The sequence below is a fragment of the Microcebus murinus genome, chromosome 3 (genome assembly GCF_040939455.1).
Source record: "Microcebus murinus isolate Inina chromosome 3, M.murinus_Inina_mat1.0, whole genome shotgun sequence".
Taxonomy (NCBI): domain Eukaryota; kingdom Metazoa; phylum Chordata; class Mammalia; order Primates; family Cheirogaleidae; genus Microcebus; species Microcebus murinus.
Window position 1 is genome coordinate 103,397,459 of NC_134106.1, and position 10,113 is coordinate 103,407,571.

General features: G+C 36.8%; 1 pseudogene; it reads right to left on the reverse strand.

Annotated features, from left to right (window-relative positions):
- Positions 1-3,389: 3,389 nt before the first annotated feature.
- Positions 3,390-5,207, reverse strand: LOC105875692 (oxysterol-binding protein-related protein 9 pseudogene; annotated as a pseudogene).
- Between the last annotated feature and the right edge of the window lie 4,906 nt (positions 5,208-10,113).

Below are 10,113 nucleotides of genomic sequence, written 5' to 3' on the forward strand. Positions count from 1 at the left end.
TATAGTTTACATAAACATTTTTCCTATTAACATAAAAGGTTTTTAAATTCTGAGTGCACATAAAATTCTGCTTTATGTTTCTCATAATTGACCTGTTTGAAAAATAATTAGGTCCTCGACTGAAAGTGCAAATAAAGCAATGCAGGAATACAACACCTTTAAATCTAATGCCCCAATGTAGCATTTTACTCAATAGCAATGCTTGATTTCAGTGCTCAAATGAAAACTATCCTTTAAAACCCAGAGACAAAGAAAACAAGTTATCTGTTCAAAGACTATTGAAAAAATAATGTTTTCCTAGAACTCAAAAACAAAGACAATAGACATTTGATCAGGGATGATTGTATCAAGTGCTCCTAGAAGGAGAAGATTAGTTATACTAAAAAACAGGTGAATTAGTTTGAGGCTAATCTGAGAGTTAAAAAGGGTAAATATTTCTAGGTAGTTGACCATTGCTATTACTGAACTAAATAAATTGGTTCTTAGGAATATGGCAGAAATTGAGAAGAATTGCAATTTTCTCATTAAGGAGATAATTACCCAAATAGGAATGCAATTACCCAATGATGAACAGGTGGAAAAGAAAGATTCAATTTTACTAGTGAGAATTGAAAAACTGTCAGAAAAAGTTCCAGAGGGAACAAAAGAAGCACTCACAGTGGTCACAGATCTCACTATTGTTAATGACAACTAGGAACTTTTTACCTTTAAAAAGATACCTGCTGAGCCACACAATGAAAAGAGATCTGGGTGGAATTGATGCTTTCATGTATTCAGGGCATTTCAGTACTAGCTGATTGGATAGATATAGTAAGAAGTAAGAAAAATGGTCAGCTGCTCCATTCTAAAATATTTCATATTATCTCATAGTAAAGCACTTTTGCTCTTTACCTATCTCTTATCCTTTTTTCCCCCATAGACATTCTCAAAATTTCTAGTATCTCGGCCATTATTTTAGGATTTGGTTATATTATTCAGGCTCATTTTATATTTAATAAAGCTTAATAAATGAAGACTTAAAAGGCTGGCTTAAAATTTTTGAGAGACTCCCTAATTAAAATCATAAAATTTGGTCTATTTGCCTTCTGGTTAACATACTAACTGATCAACATACGGAATTCTCCAGATAGAGTGTATATACCACCAAAATGTAAACCAGTTTTGGATAGGAAAATGTAATTTTACATTAATGTGAATATTCATTCACTTTTGCTTCCTGCTGAAGGCTCTTTGCTTGACCTTGCTCTAATCAGGCTCCTGTGAGTCCTCTTTTTCACTAGGCTCTGTCTTGGCCCACTTATTCCAGTTTTAGCAAGGATTCTGGCAATCATTTTAGGGAAAATGCCCCATCCTTGATCTGACCTCACCTGCCTCCAGAAAAAATCCTATTAGTTCAGTTTAGCAAAGAATTATCTCACCTCCTAGTAATTTTCCATCCACTAACACACCAAATCTGCTCCTTGGCTATCAATTCCCACTTTTCCTTATTTTAGACAAAGTTAAGCCTACAAAAAAAACCCATGGAGTGGCCTCCCTTGAATAAAGTCAGCCTTACTGTTTTAACAAGTGTCATGAATAATATTTTCTTTAATACTCCCTGTCCTCACACCACCTATCCTACCTTGTAAGTGCACCCCAAGGGCCATTCAGACTATAACAGGAGGCTAGCTAAAGGGAAGCCATTTTGCTTCCAACATGTTCTTGGCTAGTTCTGTCATAAAAGTTTAAAATTAGCCTGCTGCTCACTTACACAGATGCTGGTCACAAGATTTGACAACAACCTTGAGAAAAAACAGATCAAGAGTCTGGAATAGGCCAACCACAGACTGCTGATGACAACATCCACCAGACAACCTATTATTTGCTGATAACAAAGGATACTTTCTGCCTACAATTCCTTTTACTCATTCCCTTTATAAGTCGCTCTGTTAGCAGAGAAAGATGGGATGGTCTTTGAGACAATAGTCTGCCATCTCCTCAGGCTCGTAGCACTTGAATAAATCACCTTTCCTTCACCAACACTCACCTCTCAAGTTGAGTTCTCGGGTGGCGGACAGCCAAACCTGCACATGGCAACAAATTCTCACTCCATGGTGTCTAGGCTCAAGTTATACTACCTCAGACACTTCTTTCCTGTTTATCTTCTATTTTAATAGCAGCCCCTGCCCTCTCTAAATCTGTCACTCTCCACATTTTGCAATGATGTATTTTCCTCCATAGCACTTATCACTATATGCCATTATATTAAACATTTGTCAGCTTATGGTATGTTTCTCCAGTAATGCATGCTCCATACGTACAAGGTTTCATTCACTAATTAGTCTCAACTATTAGAGCACTGCCCGGAATGTAGTAGCTGATTAGTACGTAAGTGTTGAGTAGATGAATGGATCCTTCCTTCCCAATTAACTCTAGTAAGCATTGCCTTTTCTTACCAATGATAAAAATCATCTACACCATTCAGAAAAAGACAAAACAAAATAAAACAAAACCCACTCCTAGATTTTACTAACAGGTCAAAAGCAAGAAAAAAATGCAGAATTTAAAGGTAAAAATATGAATATTTTAAGGGGAAATGTTTTATTCTGTGTGGTTTTGCATTATTCAAAATTAATATTTTTCTTAATACCTGCTAAGATCTCACCCAAACAAAAGGGTAAGAGAAAGGGAAAGGAGAGAAAGACGATGAATAAACCCCAATTTTAGGAAGCCTATTTATAAAGTAGCACTCTATGTGTGTGTGTGTGTGTTAAGAATATTACTCTTATCTGCAGGTTAACCCACAAAAACAATTTTTAAATGAGCAGTCTGAACCCTAACTTGTTTAATAATATATTTTAAAAATTGGTAGAGACAGAACTAACACTATATTCAGCTGACTCGAAAGGCTAAATTATTTCCACTAACTATAACGCTACTTTACACAATTCACATTGTATTTGGGCAATTTTAAAGTAACATTTAGGCTATTTTGATGGGAGGGAGAATAAAAGACTAAAATAAAACACAAAAATAAAAAAAATAATGTTTTATCATAGAAATAATTGATAAAAAGGAAATGAATTATTAGCCCCTACTTTTTTTTTGGTAGAGTTAGAGAATTGTCTTTATAAATGCTTTCAATGCCTGGGGTTTGGGAAAGGAGCAGACATTTTGTTTTCAAACTTAAAATTTTTCTCGGGACTGAAGTCCAAATTGTAACTGCCACAGAGGAAAAACGGAAGCTTTTCCTGCTTTAATTATTCATCTGCCTCAGAAAGTCCAGTATCCCTGAGATGGGAACTATTGCAATACGAAGGGAGTGAATACATTCTCCCAAAGGAAGAGCGTTTGTTGCTGCATTATGCCTACTGCCATGGTTATCAGGTATAAACTTTGCATTTCCCAACCTACTGCTTGGCAGCATCAAGACATTTTAGTAATGGTTCATCATAAACCCAACATTCTCCATCTTCATGAAATAACCTTGTCTCCCACTGGATTTCCTTCTCCTCCTTTCTTCCTCTTTTGTCTTTATTCAAGCCTGTGCTTTGCTTCAGTTGCTGCATCAATGTCTCTGATTTTTAAATTGAGAGTGACATCCTTCCCAAGGCAGCAGTATTCATATGCATTGTGATCTTCCCACTTCCTCACTTTCTTCTTGATTATTGGCAATTTCCTGGTATTTACAAAGACTATGTTTTCACCTGTCACATATTTTGCATACATTACACCATTCCATTCCTCTTCAATTGAGCAAAAAGACTCTTGTCACATGGAGAAAAAAATCTCAGCAATAATTCTGTGCTTCTTATCCCCATAGAAAGGTTTAGTGTGTGAGAGAATATTTGCAGTATAGTCCATTTTGGAACAATTAATATTGCATTCTTCTAATTCCTCCCAGAGCACTGTGAGGACGGACCTTCTATAACCATTGGGGAAGGTAAGAATGTAGTCATAGTCTAGATACAAGACACAGCCATGCCCTAGGTTGTGCTCCCCAGTTGACATTCCAGAGAATTTTGATTTGGTCCAGACATGAGCACTGAATTGTATCTTCTTGTTATAACACTCAGCATAAGAGGCTATAATCGGTGGATGATGAGAAACCTGCTAAGCCATGAATGTTACACTGTTTTTGGAAACCCGGGGAACTGGTCCTGCTGAAACGAACTCTGTGTTCTTTTCAATATCATTTGGTAATGTTCAATGACACTGAAAGACTTTGCACAAAATGGGACTGTATGTCTTTTTGGCAACTGATGCTTTCCTTCCTGCATGAAAGGCTGAGGTGCCATTTTACAACCTGAAACATTCTATCCCTGGAATCTTTCTGGTTACTAATGCTCACAAACAGGTCTGGATGTGCAAAATACGTCTGCATACATTTCTAAAAGAGGTCTTCTTTCAAGAATAAATTTTGGAAGAATTTCCTTGGTAAGATTCATTCAACGCCTATCCTATGACAAAAGGTGCATGATAACGCTCTTGTGCTCCTCCAGTGACCCTGCCTCCCCACAGTCATCTCTATCATCATGTGAATCATAAAGGTCAACAGCACTTGTTCCATTGGACATAGAAGAATTAAGTGATTCGGTGGGATCTGGGAGCTTCAGACTCTTTTCTGAGCTGCTGTGTGTCAAGATTAAGGGAGATTTAGAAGAATCCATTAGATGGTTGGGGGATGAGCCACTTTGATGGAATTCATTAGCATCATAGAATTCACCTTCACTGCTAGAATGAGAAAAGTCTGAGTCCGTATTTGGAGATAAGTTGACATGGCTTGAGAAGTTAGATTGCTCCTAGGTGGTGAATGGCCACTGCCTTGTACTATGTGGTGTTGGAGTTTGATGATATTCCAAAATAGCTAATATAGGTCCAACTGGTAGGGAAGATGGATGCTACTCTGACGTACACAACTGAGCAGGTTGTTGAGGTAAGACAGTCTTGGAAGGCATTGTGCTGATCACAGGTTCCAAGGGACTAGGCTGATATATTGCATCCACAGGATTAATAGTACTTTCAGCAACCAGCAGCAGTGCAGTGTTTAATTGATTCTACCATGTTATTTGTTGTTGCTTTGAGAGTTTCAATTTTCTTTCTCTGTTATTCATCTTTGCAGTGTGAAGCTTGTCATCAAAAAGGTAAGCATCAGCCTCTGTTAATTTCTTATCAAAATCTTATACACTAGGAACAAATATTGAATCCAAACCCCCAGGGAGTAGCAGGAAAGAGTAAGGAGGAGCATGCCATTCGCACCCATGGCCTGGCCCTGGGCAGGCAGTAGGGACCCTGGGAACTCAGGGGTGGGGGCCAGTCCCTCTTCCTGATCCTCGAGGTGTAGTCACTTTGCAAGTGGCCAGCTAGAAAGCCATTCAGAAAGGAGGGAGCTGGGGGCTATCCCTCGAAATCCCTTCTCTCCCCCCCCCTCCCATCGGATCCCCAGGCTGCAGTACAGGCAGTCCTGACCCCTTACTTTTGATAGCAGAAATAAGCAACACAATCTTTCAGGTTTTCTCTCTGCTTTATTCCTCTTTTCTCCTCTTTTTCCAAGTTTAGGTTTACCAAAGTTAATACCCGGAATTATGAATGTAAGAAAAATATAAAAGTAAAGACTTTGGACATAGATTTGTCAGATATTTATGGTGGTATTTTTAAAACAAAAACAAATGAAGGACTGAAAATTTTCCACTGTGGCCTTCACATGACCTTTTGACCTCACAGCTATTTCTCTCCATCCCTTTGTGGGGAGAAAGACCAGACTATGCCACCTCAAAATTTGCCTCTTTGGCATAAGGATTATTGAGCTGAAGGTAATTAAGAAGAGGCAGATGTAGAAAAGCTCTCTGTCTTCCTTCTATTTTCCTAAAAATAGGACATAAATTTACAAGGACAAAAGATCCTACCCCTCCTCTCTACCACTTTGGATCCTTATGGGCCTAGAGAAGGCACCGAGAGATCTATAATTAACATGCTTTCCTAACTAGCCTTTATCTACCATCTATTTGCCTTTCCACAAGTTGCTTTCCCCAGATACTAAAAGTGCTTTTTCTTTGTCTCCTCACTTCTCTAAAAATGTACTGTTCTTTGCTGAAGATCCTAGATAAGCTAGAATCCAAAGCCATCTCTTTAAGAACTCCTCATTCATTGGTTATCACCCATGCATATATAAAAATATATATGTTGATAAACTTCTGTTTTTCTCTTATTAATTTGTCTTTTTTTACAGAGGTCTATACCAACCAAGAAATTATGAGGGTTAAGGGAAAAATTATTTGTTCTCCCTTGTACCTTACACATGACTTTATCACCTACATTGTCTTTCTCACACTGCTTGATAAAATTCAAATTGATAAAACTATAGATGCTAATCTACAAAAATATGCATTTTCATTCATTAGGAACTATCTTTGCCTAAAGGATTTCTCAAATCCACTGAATTTGACTGTTTCCTTGCTCCCATACCAGTTGTAAAATTTCCACCAGATTTCTCCAGGGAAGAATGTTCTTCCAGAGATGTCTCATGCCTGGCTTTTAAAAATAAAGGTTTATGCTAACAATACTCTTGTTTATTTTCTCCCAGAGTGTATTTTCCTATAGGTGTTTATTGATAAGGTAGAACTTTTAATCAGTGAATATTGCCCTCAAATTTGTCCTATATGGGTTACAGGTGTAACCCCAGGTATAGACTTTCTTGGGTATGTCTCAGAGCATGGCTCTAGCAGAGGGGAATCTGAAGGCACTCTCTGCCATTCCATGAGGCAGGAAAAATGATGAACAGCATTGGTTCCACTGTGCTGGACTGAACATTCCCAAGCAGGTTCTCCATCTGCTTCAGTAGCTAGCCTCATTTTGTCTCTCAGCTCACCCCAAGGCAAGGTCCCTGTAGGGCTGCTGGATGTTTCTTGGTCCAGGTGCTGAAGGAACAGAATAAAGAGCAGTTTATCTAGACCTGGGAGCAGAGAGGCTATTCCTGGACTCTTGGCAGGCAGAGCTCCAATGAGTTCACTGGAATAGTTGGATTCACATTTATCAAATGTATTGTCTTAGAGGCTATTGGCATCCAAGCTAGCTGCCTAGTGAGTGTTCTAGCAATACAATGCACACTGTTCCTGGACTTAAAGCTTCATCACTTCTTTGAGAAGCAGAATCTGTTTCCAATCTATTCTTATAATTAACAGAAATTTTAAGATTACATCTGTCAAGGGAAGCAAAGGAATTATCATTAGATTATTTAAATAAAAATATGACAGTATGAACTTTCAAATAATTTCAAAGATCTATTTTTAAATTATCATTGGTTTGGTAACTTAATGTTTGTTATTATTAATATCTCTGAGAAATTTAAACAGATCATCACTAAGAATCTTAATCAGAAATTTTGAATAGCTATTTTGAGTATAAAAAAGTCATATTCACTAAGCTAATCAGATTTTTCTTATTGAAAATTTGAGTGTTTTATTTAAAAACTTGCAACAAACTAGTATTTAACATATTTCTTCATAGTGTATTTGTTTTATTAGAAAATGAAATGAATATTATATATATCCAAGTCTCTCACAAATAAATGTTCTCAAATCCAGTCTAACACATTATTCCATGTTAGCTTTATTATTTTCTATGTGAGGCACAGAGTAAACACCTTTCAGGAGCTCCAACCTACAGAATTTGTGGAGGCTCCTGGTCTCTGGGCTTTGAATATGTGATCACTAAATGTGTATCCCTTAGGTGGAACGATCATGTGAAAAACATATCTGACTGACATTTGGGCCAACAAAGAATCACATCATGCTTGCTGTATTTCTGCAAAGCAAATCTAAACTCATTTTCCATAGACTGAGAGACTGAGAGAGAGAAATGGATAGAAAAAAAAGAAAAATAGAAATACAGAGGGAAAAATATAGGTATATTCTCAGTAAGCATTCATATGCCACAGGTCAATTCTTCCATTTCCTGGAATTCATGTTTAACTACTTGAGGACATGCAGCCCATTGTACCTCTACCATCCCAAAGATATCAACCATGGTCATCTAGTATGTCTCACCCCTTGCATTGGAGGCAATGGGACAGTTATTTCACCCCCATTTATTTTTTAATGTTGCATGTGTATAGCTAATCACACTGAGTAACATTCTAGGACCACATAGATTCCACATGGCTTATGGCCCAAATATTTGTTCTCCAGGTCCAGAGTAAAGGGAGAGAAAGAGAGAATAAGAAAAAGAGACTTTTTAAAAACAGCTCAAAGTTACCTTCTGGTAGCACATCCACTTCACCCTTCACCAGTGGAGAAAAAATGAGATTTTACGTCAGAATTTCTATGTCTAAAAGAAGTAATTACATTTCTGGGAATTTCTCCTTGTTTGTATCAGAGCTTATGTTATAGTGTGCTATAACAGAGCTTATGTTAGTGTGCTGAAACAGAGCTTATGTTATAGTGTGCAGGAGAATAGGAAAATCCAACTATATAAATAATTATTATCACACAAAGTTATTAAATAACTGGGCAAACCATCTAGTAAATTAATCAGAGTTGACATACTAATAGCTATTATCTTCCAGAAGCAATAAAATATACAATGGACTATGGATGGCATAATGTCTTAACTAACAGAAATAACTTTATGGGAAAATTTTAGGCATTTTGACTTGGTAGCAGAGAGATCTACAATATGTGAGCTATCCCACTACAACTCTCCAATCAGTGATGTAAAGTTTGTTTTTTATATGCTGCATTTCAATCTTGACTCATTCACTTTCTGTGCTTGTGTCAGGACTGCTTGTGTCCAGTATTGATGTGACTGTATTGGTACCATTTTAAATGTTAGAATTTTTTGTTTTGTTTTTTAAAAAAAAAAAATATATATATATATATTTAGTTTATGTTGTTGTTTTTGCATTTTTGCAATTTAACTCAAGGCTTGCTTGCCTAAATAATTAAATATTTACAATTTGAAAATTATTTTTTTCAGATGTGAGCCTAGAACCAAATAAGATAAATACATGTATAAAGGATATGGTCTACTTTAATATTATTTCAGAAAGTGAATTAGCTCTGTTTTTTTTTTTTGGAGACAGAGTCTAGCTTTGTTGCCCAGGCTAGAGTGAGTGCCATGGTGTCAGCCTAGCTCACAGCAACCTCAAACTCCTGTACTCAAGCAATCCTGCTGCCTCAGCCTCCCGAGTAGCTGGGACTACAGGCATGCGCCACCATGCCCGGCTAATTTTTTCTATATATATTAGTTGGCCAATTAATTTCTTTCTATTTATAGTAGAGACGGGGGTCTCGCTCTTGCTCGGGCTGGTTTCGAACTCCTGACCTCAAGCAAGCCACCTGCCTCGGCCTCCCAGGGTGCTAGGATTACAGACGTGAGCCACTGTGCCCCGCCGAATTAGCTCTTAAGTTCATCTCTAATGTAACTACAGTTATTTCAAATCTTAAAATGCCTTATTAGGATTAAAGTGCCAATGTGATTAAGCATTTAAGTCTTGAATAGCCACAAAAAAGATGACCTCAGAGGAATTACCAGTGCCTGCAAGGAAATAAAATCTCTGATAATATCATTACCAATTCTGTTTACAATTAATCTGAATGACAGCCTATAGCTAAAGGAAGATGGAGGGCCAGGGGGCTTCATTATTTCAAAGGTTGTGAATAAATGTTCATACATTTAAAGTAATGATGGCAGTGTGAAAAAGCAGAAATACATTCCATAGCAAAATCAACATTATTTTTAGAATGTGCATCATTTTGGACCAATGTAATCTTTGATTTTCTTTGTTAGGCAGAGAAGCTGAAGTTGATAATAGTTGGCAAATTGTACATATTGATAAGTCATATTTTTAAATTTTCAACAAAAGTAGTTCTAGATGAAAACCAAGTGTAATAAATAAATATTCTAATAAAATCCATAAATATAACTTTCTTCATTATCTTGCTGCCAGTACTCACTGCCATCAGTGCACCATTACTACAGTTGTAAAAAGCAAAGGAAAGTCTGTAAAGGGCCAGTTATGTGAGTCTTCATTTGATAAAATAAAGTATTTGGTCATCATAAAATAGAATGTAAGGGAGTAACATGGGCCACTTTTAAAAGTGCAGTTCAATAAATATCATTAGTATAAACTTTGTA